Below are 11,690 nucleotides of genomic sequence, written 5' to 3' on the forward strand. Positions count from 1 at the left end.
TTTAAATCACAAGTAGCTTTCTCACTAATTTCCTTCAGATTTTAACTGCAAAAACCGAGAAAGAAAGGCATGAAGTCCGATAGAGATGTGACATGTTTCCTGTCTATTCAGTTGTAAAATGGGGATAAAGATAGCATGTAGTCTTTAGAACAGCTGTGAAAATTAAGTGAGAATTAAACCTCTAGTGCAGAATAATCTCAATAAATATTGCTTTTTATTATCATTATCTCTGTGATTACTCTACAAGCTTTTTTTTTTTTTTTTTTTTTTTTAAGAGCAAAGCTTGTGTTTTATTCAGTAGTGTGGTGGTGCTGGTTTAGTCGCTAAGTTGTGTCTGACTCTTCTGACCTCATGGACTATATAGCCCGCCAGGCTAGTCTAGTAACGTGTGACATCATAGGAACTCAGTTCTTGAGTGGATAAGAGAATGATGAGGCCTTCAGATGATGAAAACATGAAAAGAAGGTAGAAAGAGAAGAACTGCAAGAATTTGCCTCTTACCTCATCAGGTAAGAGGTCTTAGGTGTCAAACTTGTTTATTCAAACTATATATCCTGGGGGTCTTGCAGGTTAGACCTAGGATGATTTTCAGAAAGCAGATTCCTGAGACCAGTGTCCAGGGATTCTGATCTGCAGGTCTGAGGTTCCATCTGAGAATCAGCACTCCTAATACCCATTTCAGGTGATTCATCCATGGTTATAATCTCAATGTGCTCTAGATAGCCTCATTAAATTTAACCAAAACAACACTGAAAGAGAGAGATAAATTTGTCCATTTCCTCTGAAGAGGAAACTAACTTAAAGGATTTCCGTAACCTGTCTAAAGTTACGTAGGTGGCAAGGGGTGAAGTTGGGCTTTGAGAAAACCCTGGCTCCATGATGCTCTCTTTCAGTGTAGCCTTGACGGCCGTGTTTGTTGGCATGTTTGGTGTTGGGAAGGGCTGTGTCGCTCTTCTCACCTTGGGCATCATCAGTCCACTGGATTCGGTGTCGCTCAGAGTCTAACAGGGTCAGTCAGATTACTTAAAATCTAATTTGAAGGACTGCATGCTTAATCCAATCAATTGTGTGCGAATCGGCCATTAAAATGGCTCACAGCACAGACCCCAGAAGCCTTGGGGATTCATTGGTCACACAAACAAGACCATCTGAGAAAGTGAGAGGGAATAACATCTTTTATACTCTCTGTTTGTTCCTACATTTCACTTCCCTCTCCCCCTTTTTTAAGCTCTTGATAATTTTCTCTTCAGACATAGAAAATTATTTTTTTCTTCTTTTAGCTTTATTGAGGTATAATTGACAAGTAAAAGTTGTAAATACTTAAGGCCTACAATATGTTGATTTAATACCTATATATTGTGAAGTGATTATCACAGTCAAGCTAATTAATGTAGCCATCATTTCTAATGGTTATAATTTTTTTGTGTGTGTATGTGGGGAGAACCCTTAACACCTACTCTCAGGAAATTTCAGTATATAATTTCAGGGTATAATTCAGTATTATTAGCTGTAGTTGCTATACTGTATATCTGATCTTTGGTTAGCTCTTTTCATAGTCTTTAGATCTCAGACAGTACTTCATATTCATCCCCAGGATTCACTTCTGTATGAACTTAAGAAGTAAGGTGAAACTTGCTGGGTAATTTCTGGGTACTTTCATAACTATGATGTAAAAAAATGCTGACTATGTTATGTCACCTTATTCATTAAAAATTAGAAAAGTAAATTTGTATTTATGTAGAGATATTGTATGCATGCATGCTAAGTTGCTCCAGTCATGTCTGAGTGTGCGATCCTATGGAGTGTAGCCCAGTAGACTCCGCTGTCCGTGGGATTCTTCAGGGAAGAAACACTGGAGTGGTCCTTGGGATTCTTCAGGGAAGAAACACTGGAGTGGGCTGCTGTGCCCTCCTCCAGGCGATCTTCCTAACCCAGGGATTGGACCTGAGTCCTTATATCTCCTGCATTGGTAGGCAGGTTCTTTACCATTGGCATCACCTGCGATGCCCTGGAGATACTGTATATCCCATATCAAAACTCAGAAGCAGTCAAAATAAATACTGGTGAATAGCATTGCCTGAAAGTCCACAAATTTCTACACAGAAAAGATGCACTAAAACAAAGTCAATAACAAGCTGCAAAAAATGTTTTTAACATACAGAAAAAATTTATAAATATTCTTTACATATACTGTGCACTTACAAATTAATAAGATACAAACACATGAAAAGAGAGATGAGCAAAGGCCATGAATATGAGTGTCATAGAAAAAAAATGCAAGTAGTGAATATAAACAGAGACAGATGACCTCACTAATAATGAAACACATGGAAACTACAATAAAAGTGAAATATTTTTATCATTAGGTTTAGGCTATTAGCATATCTGAAAATTGGCATATTTTTAGCAGAGCTACTTGAACCTGATGTAAGTATCCCCTTATGAGAAGAAATCTACGATTTTAAAAGAACACGTTTAAATATATATGTATATAACATTAAAACATTTGAGGACTCTGCTGCTTACCTTGCCCATTGGCCATGGAGACATGAGATCTTTTCCTGCCAGTGTTTCTTCCTTTTCCAGCTGTTTTGAGAGACTTGTTCAATGAGTCTTATTGAGCATATGGTCAAAGCCCTCAGGGTGTTTGGAAGGAAAATTCAGATTTGAGGTATGCTGGATAGTCAAGAAGAAACATCTTTCTCTTTGGGTTCTTCCCGAAGGAGGTGAATAGATATTTTAAACCAGGGCGTTTGAATCAGTGGAATATGGTGCTTATGAGGGTGGTTCCAGTGACGGCTCTGTCACTTCCTAGCCGAGCTACTCTGGGCAACTGATGTGTTCCCTCTAAGCTTCAGTGTCCCAGTTTCTTCATATATTCTTTTATTCCAGGAATATATGCACCAGTGTAAGCGTCATATCTATTTTGCTGACTCCTGTCTAAGCAATGCTGGGAACATAGTTCTCTAGGCACCACTGCTTGGTGACTCTGGAGGTCAGGAGGGAGAAGGAATCATGGCATTGTGAGGAGAGAAGACTGCTTGGAGGAGTTTGAGGAAAGTGTTCAGGAAGCTACAGATTATAAGAGAGGGACACCTGTAACAAAGCTCGGAGGGGTAGGGAAAAACTCAACAGGAAAATCAAACCCTCTGATAACTGCTGTGGACCAGAGAACACTGTCCTCTTACCCGAGGAACTGGGAAACAGCTAATATCTGGGTAAATAGAGAAACACAGTCAAAGGAATAAGGTAGATATATCTGTCTTGCAAGGGAAATAGACCCTAAACATAATTAGTTTAGGAAAAAAGTGCAGCAGATGTGACAGAGGGGTGCTGGGCTATGTTTTTATATGCACGCTTAAGTGTAGATATGCGTGTTTCTTTGTGCATGTAAACATAAAATAATATCCAGCAGACTCTTGGCAGTGTTTGTTTTGTATGTGTGGAAAATGATGGGATAATAAGGGGTTTTGCACCACTTTCGTCATCAACAAAAACAACAGGAATCCTACTTCATGGTAACTGCTTATGGAATATGACAATTCTAAAATGGATTTTAATCACCCAAAGGAAATGTGCCTTTTGTTTTATGTGCCTCTTTACTTCTCTTTTGAAAATTGATATCAATATTATTCTGTTCTAATGGAGATATATTTTACATGAAATCTGCTAGACAGGTCATGTTTTTGTCTTTGGCTCTGGCAAACATTTCTGTTTTCCCACCCCCACCCCCACAGGAAAGAGAGGGGGAAAGCTACAGGGATAAATTATGACTCTTTGTGTCAAACAGCCGGGTCTATCGTGATTTAAGATCCCTGAATTGACTTGCATGTTTCAAATTCATCCTGTAATTGAATCAAGATTCAATCAAATATTCTGCAGCTTAGCTTGTGCCCTCATTGTTCTCCACAATTGTATTTGGGATAAAATATTCTCTACAGGGAACCTAAAATAACCAGGCCTCCAGAGATGTCCCTAAAGTGCACAAGTACATAACAACAGATGAAAATTCTGGAAAAGTAAAAGTAGGTTTACCAAATGTTAATGTATGATGTTACGCTCAGTCGCTTCAGTTGGGTCTGACTCTTTGCGACCCCATGGACTGTAGCCCACCAGGCTCCATTGTCCATGGGCTTCTCCAGGCAAGAGTACTGAAGTGGGTTGCCATTCCCTTCTCCAGGGGATCTCCCCCTACCCAGGGATTGAACCTGTGTTTCTCATGTCTCCTGCTTCGGCGGGCAGGTTCTTTACCACCAGCGCCACTTGGAAAGCCCAGTGTATCACGAGGCAGAGACATCAGAGCCACCTTCCCTTTCTGTTCAAGTGGTCAGCCTTCTCCAGGGTGGAGCTTGATGCACTGGAAGATTTGCTCCTGGTCTTTTTCTCTTAAAAAAATAAATCTTAGGGTGTCTGCTTCTGATGTGATTCTAAGAAAATGTCCCTAACGAGTCCTTCGAACCTTCATCTGTTTTCATCCTTATTGCCTATGCACTTTGCAATAGAAAATGCCCCGTGAAAAGGCTAGAGTGGCATCTATTGATTCGTCCAGTTCTTCCAGTTCACACGGGTCATGTTTGTGAACTGCCCTGTGTGTGCCCACCCACCACTCCCCCCACACTGAATTTAACAGGGTTGGCTCTCTGCCATCCTGGCTGTCAGAAGCCCTGTAAAACCAGTAGAGTGCCTGTGATGGGAAGATTGGACCATGAGCACTTCCAATTAATCGTCCCAGGTTATTGGGCAATATAATTGCATAGCTATATATGCAGTGCTTATAAGCAATGCTGATGAGTGCTGGTTAGTTATAATTCCTTATGACACAGAAAATAATCTTTGAAAAGCCAGTCCAGAAGGAAAAAAAACAACCAGTAGATGTCTCTCTGGTGCTTCAGTTCATTCATTTTCCTGTGTGATTAGCCACAGATGTCTGTGGATTCAGAAACACAGTGGTACGAGGGAAGATTTGCATTTCTTAGTTTGGACAGGTGGAAGGAGGGCCCTAAGTGCCCTAGAAACATACCCAAACCTAGCCATTAGCAGTTGCACTTCTGATCTCATCTTTTTAAAAAGGTGTGTTTTACTTACAAGACGAGCAGTTATGAAATGTTGCACATATTTTTGCAAAATGATCACAGTCATGATTTGGGGAATGTGTATCCAAGTAGGGATTCCCAGGTGGCGCTAGTCATAAAGAACCCATCTGCCAATGCAGGAGACGTAAGAGATGAGGGTTCCATCTCTGAGTCGGGAAGATCCCCTGGAGAAGGAAATGGCAGCCCCCTCCAGATTCTTGCCTGGGAATCCCTCAGACAGAGGAGCCTGGCGGTCCACAGGGTCACAGAGTCGGACAGGACTGGAGCAGCTTAGCGTGCACAACCCGCACGAGTATCCGGGCGAAAGATGGTGGTCCTGAGAAAAAATATTTCGTTGCCTCCTCAACAGTTCTAATCCCTGAATAGCAGAGAATGTGGCACTTTGAAAGGGAAAAGGAGGCCATGAAAGGAACCTGTTGACAGTCCTGAAGAAAACTTGGAGGGACTCCAGGGACCCTGGACTCCCCCTGATCATCGTTCTCCAGATTGTGTTCTGTGTTGGGCCCCTGAGGTGGGCAGGCGCCCTTTCTGCAGGGCTGGGAACCTGCCGCTGGGGAAAATCACGAGTCCCATCCAACGCTGTTTAGCACTTCAGGGACAAGAACTTAGAGATTTCAATAACTACAGCAATTGCCCTGAATCCATTTTGTAAATGGAATATTTGAAGAGCAATCACTGTGAAGTGGGACTTGCTTGCCAAAACAAAAAGATGAGCAACTCACTTTAAACAATGGATATATTTCTGTAAAATATAGAATCTTAATTTTTCTCTTTGTGAGTTTACCATGGGGAGTGTATAAATTTATATAATTATATATGCATGTATAATTATATGAATTGTTATACGTAAGTTTAGTAAAGGATTCCTTTGACAGTCCTTTTGTGAATTAAGTGAATAACAACCCTTAATATGTATTTTCTGTAAGTATGATTTTAAAATTGCAATATTTATTGGGATGGTTATAGAGTCACATGCAGTTGTAAGATGTAATACAGGGAGATGCCATATTCATTTTGCCCAGTTTTCACCATTTTGTGAAACCACTTTGATGTCATGAGCAAGATGTTGATACAACCCACCAATCTCATTCAGTTCCTCTGTTTTACTTGTGCTCATATCTGTGTGTGTGTATGTGTGTGTTCAGTTCTGTAGTTTTACAGTGTTTTCGTTTGTGTGTCCACCACAAGGACCCAGATGCTGGACAGCTTCAAACCCACAGGATCCCTCCTGTCGCCCTTTTATAGTTATGTTCACCTCCCTGCAGTCGCTTTTTGACACCCCCTTCACCCAGGGTTACCAAACCTTGGCAATCCTTAATCTATCCTCCGTTTCTCCAGTTTTATTTCTCAAATGTTATATAAGCAGAATCAAACAGTATATAGCCTTTTGGGACTGGCATTTTTTCACACAACATGAATCCCTGGAGATTCTTGGAAGTTTTCAGTAAAGCAATAGTTTGCTTCTCGTTATTTTTAAGTAGCTTTTCCAGGGATATGTGTATTCTCCTGTTAAAGAACTTTGGATCAGATTCTAGTATTTTGCTGCTACAAGTAAAATGGCTCTGAAATACACATACAGGTTTTTGTATGAACATTAGTTTTCATTTCTCTGGGATTCATGCTCAGGAGTAAAATGCTTATTTATATGGTATGTTTAACTTTTGTGCAACTTTCTAAAACTGCTTTCAAGAGGGACTGGATCCCACCTACAAAATATGAGTGGTCTAGATTCTCCACATCCTTTTTAGCATTTAGTATTGCCAACTTTTAGCTATTCTGATAGGTGTATATGAATATCTCATTGTATTTTTAATTGCATTCCTCTAATAGCTAATGATGTTTGAGCATCTTTTCATGAGCGTATTTGCTGTCTACAAAACCTCTTTGATGAAATATCTCTTTGTGACCTTTGTCCATTTTTTCATTGGATTGTTTGGGCTTTTTTACTGTGAGTTTTTAAAATATTTTCTATTTCATACATACTGATCCTTTGTTGGGTATGTGGTTTGTAACAGTTTTCTCCCAGTCTATAGCTTGTATTTCCATCCTTTCTGTTTTACTCAACACTTAAACCTTGCTCACCATAGAAGCCTCAGCCTAATGTAATGGTGCCATCCTCCATAAAACCTTAAACACATTCACCTCTTCTTTAAAGTCATGGCTGGATACAAATCTGGAGGTGTCACCAGAAATTTGGGGAACAGAGGCGTGGCTAGAACTCTCAGGATGGCCTTACAGCCTGAGAGTGTGTCCCATGAGAATACCCCAGAAGGCTCCCAGTGCAAAAGAGGACCTTAGAATCAAGCAGCAAGGATGGTTTTATAGACGCCGGCATCTTCCTTCATTAGCCACAGCAGGGCTTCCTCACTGCAATCATGAATAAGGAGGCAGTGTTGATGCAGGACTGAGAGCTGTGTACCCCACCTATTAGGCTTGTAGTGCCCTGATTTAGAAACTGTGACGTAGTGTTCAACTTGAATTTTATAACTAAAATATTCCAGGTTTTCTGGATCTCGGCTGGACTAGACCAGTCTACTGTGGGTTCGCAGCTTCTTCCCTAATGACAAGGATTAAGTCCTTGAGTACAGGTGAGGCTCCATCCTCTTAGAAGAATTTTTTTCAGTCAGACACTCTCAAATTCCCTGCCACAGATTTATTTCAGCTTTAAAAACATAAAATAATAGCAAGAACATTCCTCTAACTTTTCAAAAAGTCAACAATTATGAATCCTCATGTTCCTACCACACAGCCTCAACAATGGTCAGATCATTTCCCCAAGGTTTTGACAATGACTTTGGCAAATTTCTGTCATGTCCTCCTGAGGTCTTTTTTCTTATCTTTCCTCCTCTATTTGGTCTATATTCTGCATTTTCCCATGAAGACCACACTTAGTTTGAACCCTGGACACAGTTCAAAGTCATTAGGTGCCTTAATGTTTCTTATGCAATCTATGGTTAAATAGCCAAGACATTCCACAGTAATAGAATATGCATTTGAGAAGTCTTGACTGGTGGATAGTGAGGCTCATGTCAACATTTAATAAGAAGAGAGGAAAATCATGAGAGAGATCAAAAAAGAAGACTTCCTCGCCAAGAAATCAGATGTAAATAAAAAGTAAGACTCTCGGGTCTTGTGCACTGTAATAGTTTGTCAAACCCAAGATGAGAGCCACAGCTGAGAATGTTGGAAGGAATTAGATTCAAATTATGGCTGAGTAAAGACATGCAAAACAAATCATCCATCTGAGGAAAAGCACATAATACAGTAAACCTGCCTTCCAGGACTGGTTGCCTGGCAACCAAATAGGGATATATGGTCACTGGAAAAGTCTAAGCCAGGAAGGAAGCGGGTCAGTGACCGTGGAGGGGCGAGGGAGCTTCCACGGCAGCAGAGTAGCAATAGCGTTTCTGAGGGAAATTAGCCAGCAGGAAGATGCCTGGAGATTTAAAGGGGAATAGGATCATAGATATTAATCAGAAGGGATCTATCTGCTGACACTTTTCACATTTCCAGGGAAGTTTTATAGTTTTGAGGAAAAGTAGGTTATGGGATTATTTGCGTAAAGAGATCCTTAGCACTCCCAGAGTACAAGTATGTTTGAAATTTTCTGAAGACAACTGAAGACCGAAAGGAACCAGTGAAGGATTTTTGGTTTCAATCTTAAACGAACCTTTCATTCCATGTTCAAAAGGCTGTAAGAAAGAAAATGGAAAGGAAAAGAACCATTTGATATTGAAAATAATTCTTCACAACTCCACACACTCACACATTCCTGTATAGACTAACACACATCCAGGATCACTTTTTGGGGAGTCCAACTTATAAATAATTGTTTCCATTTAGTTCATTCAGACTGTTAAATACCATAAATTGTGTAGCTGATAAACAACAGGAATTCCTCACAGTTCTGGAGGCAAAGAAGTCCAGGTTAATTAACACATCTATCACCTCACATATTTATCTTTTTTATTTTGGTGGGAACATTTCAGTTCTACCCTCTTAGCAGATTTCACTGATATGACAGGGAAGCTTTTGAATTTTGTCCCATGTGAATGTGCTAGTTATTTTAAAATAGGACAAAAAAGAAGTTCAAGGTCAAGATGCTGGCAAATTTGGGGAATGGTCAGGGCCCACTGCCTGGTTCCTAGACAGCTATCTTTCCCTATATCCTTATATATCAGAAGGGTGACGGAATTCTCTGTGGCCTCTTTTATAAGGGCATGAATTCCATTCATGTGGGTCTAAACCCTTCCCAAGGCCCCATCTTCAAATAACATCGTATCGGGGATCACATTTCAGCATATGAATTTTGGGGAGACACACATATTTATTCTATAGCATTTTCCTTCCTACTGTACTTATTGCAATGGAAGCCATACAAGGAATGATAAGGTAGTCTCTGCCCTCAAGAGAATTGTAACATAATTGGGAGAAGAAAGCTTAAATAGGTGAGAGTATTCAATAAATGAAGAAAGAAGAAAGAGATGAATAAACATTCATGAAGTGTTCTATGAACTACATAGTATTATGTTCTATGTATGTTAATGACTTCACATATTTTTTTATTGACATTGATGGATATTTAAGTTAATGTTTCTCAATTCCTTTTTTGTATGGACCCCTTTAAGTGTCTGATGAAAGCTATGAGCCCCCTACAAAATGAAATGAGAATATATACATATATAATATTTTCTCACAATATTCAGGAACTTTTTGGACTGCTGAATTTGATCCGTGGGATTCAAGTTAAGAAATTCTGTTAATAGAGTTACGGAGCATTGCTTTCCGTTGAAGAATGAAACCGACTCTTAAAAGTTTACATGCTCAAATGTCTCCACAAAGTCTTACAGTGAGTAAGTAACCCATTTGGGGATAAAACACCATCTTCATTACATATAGGAAATATCTCTAGTCAAACCATAAAAGGAAAAATGAAGTATGAAACTGAGATAAAATTACATTAAACCTTACAGAAATGTATTAGAAACTTTGCAAGAGGGCTATAAGATATCTCTAGGAAGTTGTTACCATCTCTAGGACAGATTCCCTCTTTTTTCACTAGAGCTTTTCCTTATTAAATATTGATAAAATCTTTCTGGAAATTTCAGTGAAAGTTCTTAAGCTCAGTGTTTAGATTTTTTTTTTCCCATTCTCAAGCCAAAGAAATTCATTCACACTAACTCTGGCAGATAAATAAATCAGTTAATTGAAGAGCTTTCAAAGTAAAGATAAAGGGGGTATTTCATGGAATATGCGAAAAGGAAGTATGGACTGCCTGAAACAGAGAACAGAAGAGGTGGTGAGTGACCAGGGGTGTGATTCTCACCTCTCTCCTCCTTAGGATTCACTGGCTCTCATGGGAATCTGATGTGTGCTCAGATGTGTTCTGAGCACATCTGGAATGATGACCAAATCTAGCTCCCAAGTTACCTTGTTCTTACTTCCAACAGTTAGAAACACCTGACATATATCTTTCCTGATCTCTTGATTTCCAAATTTTACTTCAACATTCTGGTAGAGATCATTTTATTTGTTGAGTTTGGGTCAGTTTTCACCTTTCAATTAATCAGTGATCGTTGGGTGGGGGGAAAGGCAGAGATCAGCCATTAACAACCTGATGTTAGGGATCCACCTTGGGGGTGCCTAGGATACGGGAGCAGTGACCCCAAAAGGTTTCTGTAAAGGGCCTAATGGTCATTTTAGGATTTCTGGGTCGGATGGTCTCTGTCATGGATACACAACCTCTTGTTGTAACCCAAAAGCAGCCCTACTTAATATATAAAGAAATGAAAGCATCTCTGTTCGGATGAAAGTTTATGGGCACTAAAGTTGAACTTCCTATAATTGCACATATCACAATATATTACCCTCCTTTTGCATTTTCCCCCTAGCTATTAAAAATATAAAAATCATTCTTCATTTCCGAGGTATACAAAAACAGGTGGCAGGCCAGATTTGGCCAATGACTCATGGTTTGCAAACTCTTGGAGTGCTCTCTTCCACCTGGTGACTTGGAGACCCATGCTTTCTTCATCTTTTCATGTCCCGATCTTAGCATGCAACTTCCAAGGTTGTCACAGCAACAGGAAAGGAAGAATGGAGGGAGCACACAGACTCTTAACTGTCTGGACCAGAAGTGACCCACATCATACATGACTTCTCACAATCCGCTGACCAGTGCGAGTCACATAATCCTAGACTAATTACATGAGACGTTGAGAGATACAGGGCAGCAGACAGACAGATGGTGAGTAGCAACAATCTATGCCACACTATTGAACCAAGTAGTGGCCAATAACTTGCCTTTATGACTATTAATCAAATATACTGCATTTCTGTTTATTTTTCATTGTACATCTGGATGCACATAACCTCAGAAAACTTCCCCCCCAAGTAATATTACTATAAAACTAATGCATATATGTGTAGTATAGAAAACTTAATGAATGTGTGAAGTAGAATTCAATTCATTTTCATTTCTTATATTATTTGATAATATTTATGTGTCTATTGCTATTTCTGCCTTATTGAATGCCACAAACTGTATTTTATGCTCATCTTATCATAAAAAAACCTCTGCAACTCACTGAAATGAAT

Source organism: Dama dama, chromosome 27 (genome assembly GCF_033118175.1).
Source record: "Dama dama isolate Ldn47 chromosome 27, ASM3311817v1, whole genome shotgun sequence".
In the NCBI taxonomy this organism is placed as follows: Eukaryota; Metazoa; Chordata; class Mammalia; order Artiodactyla; family Cervidae; genus Dama; species Dama dama.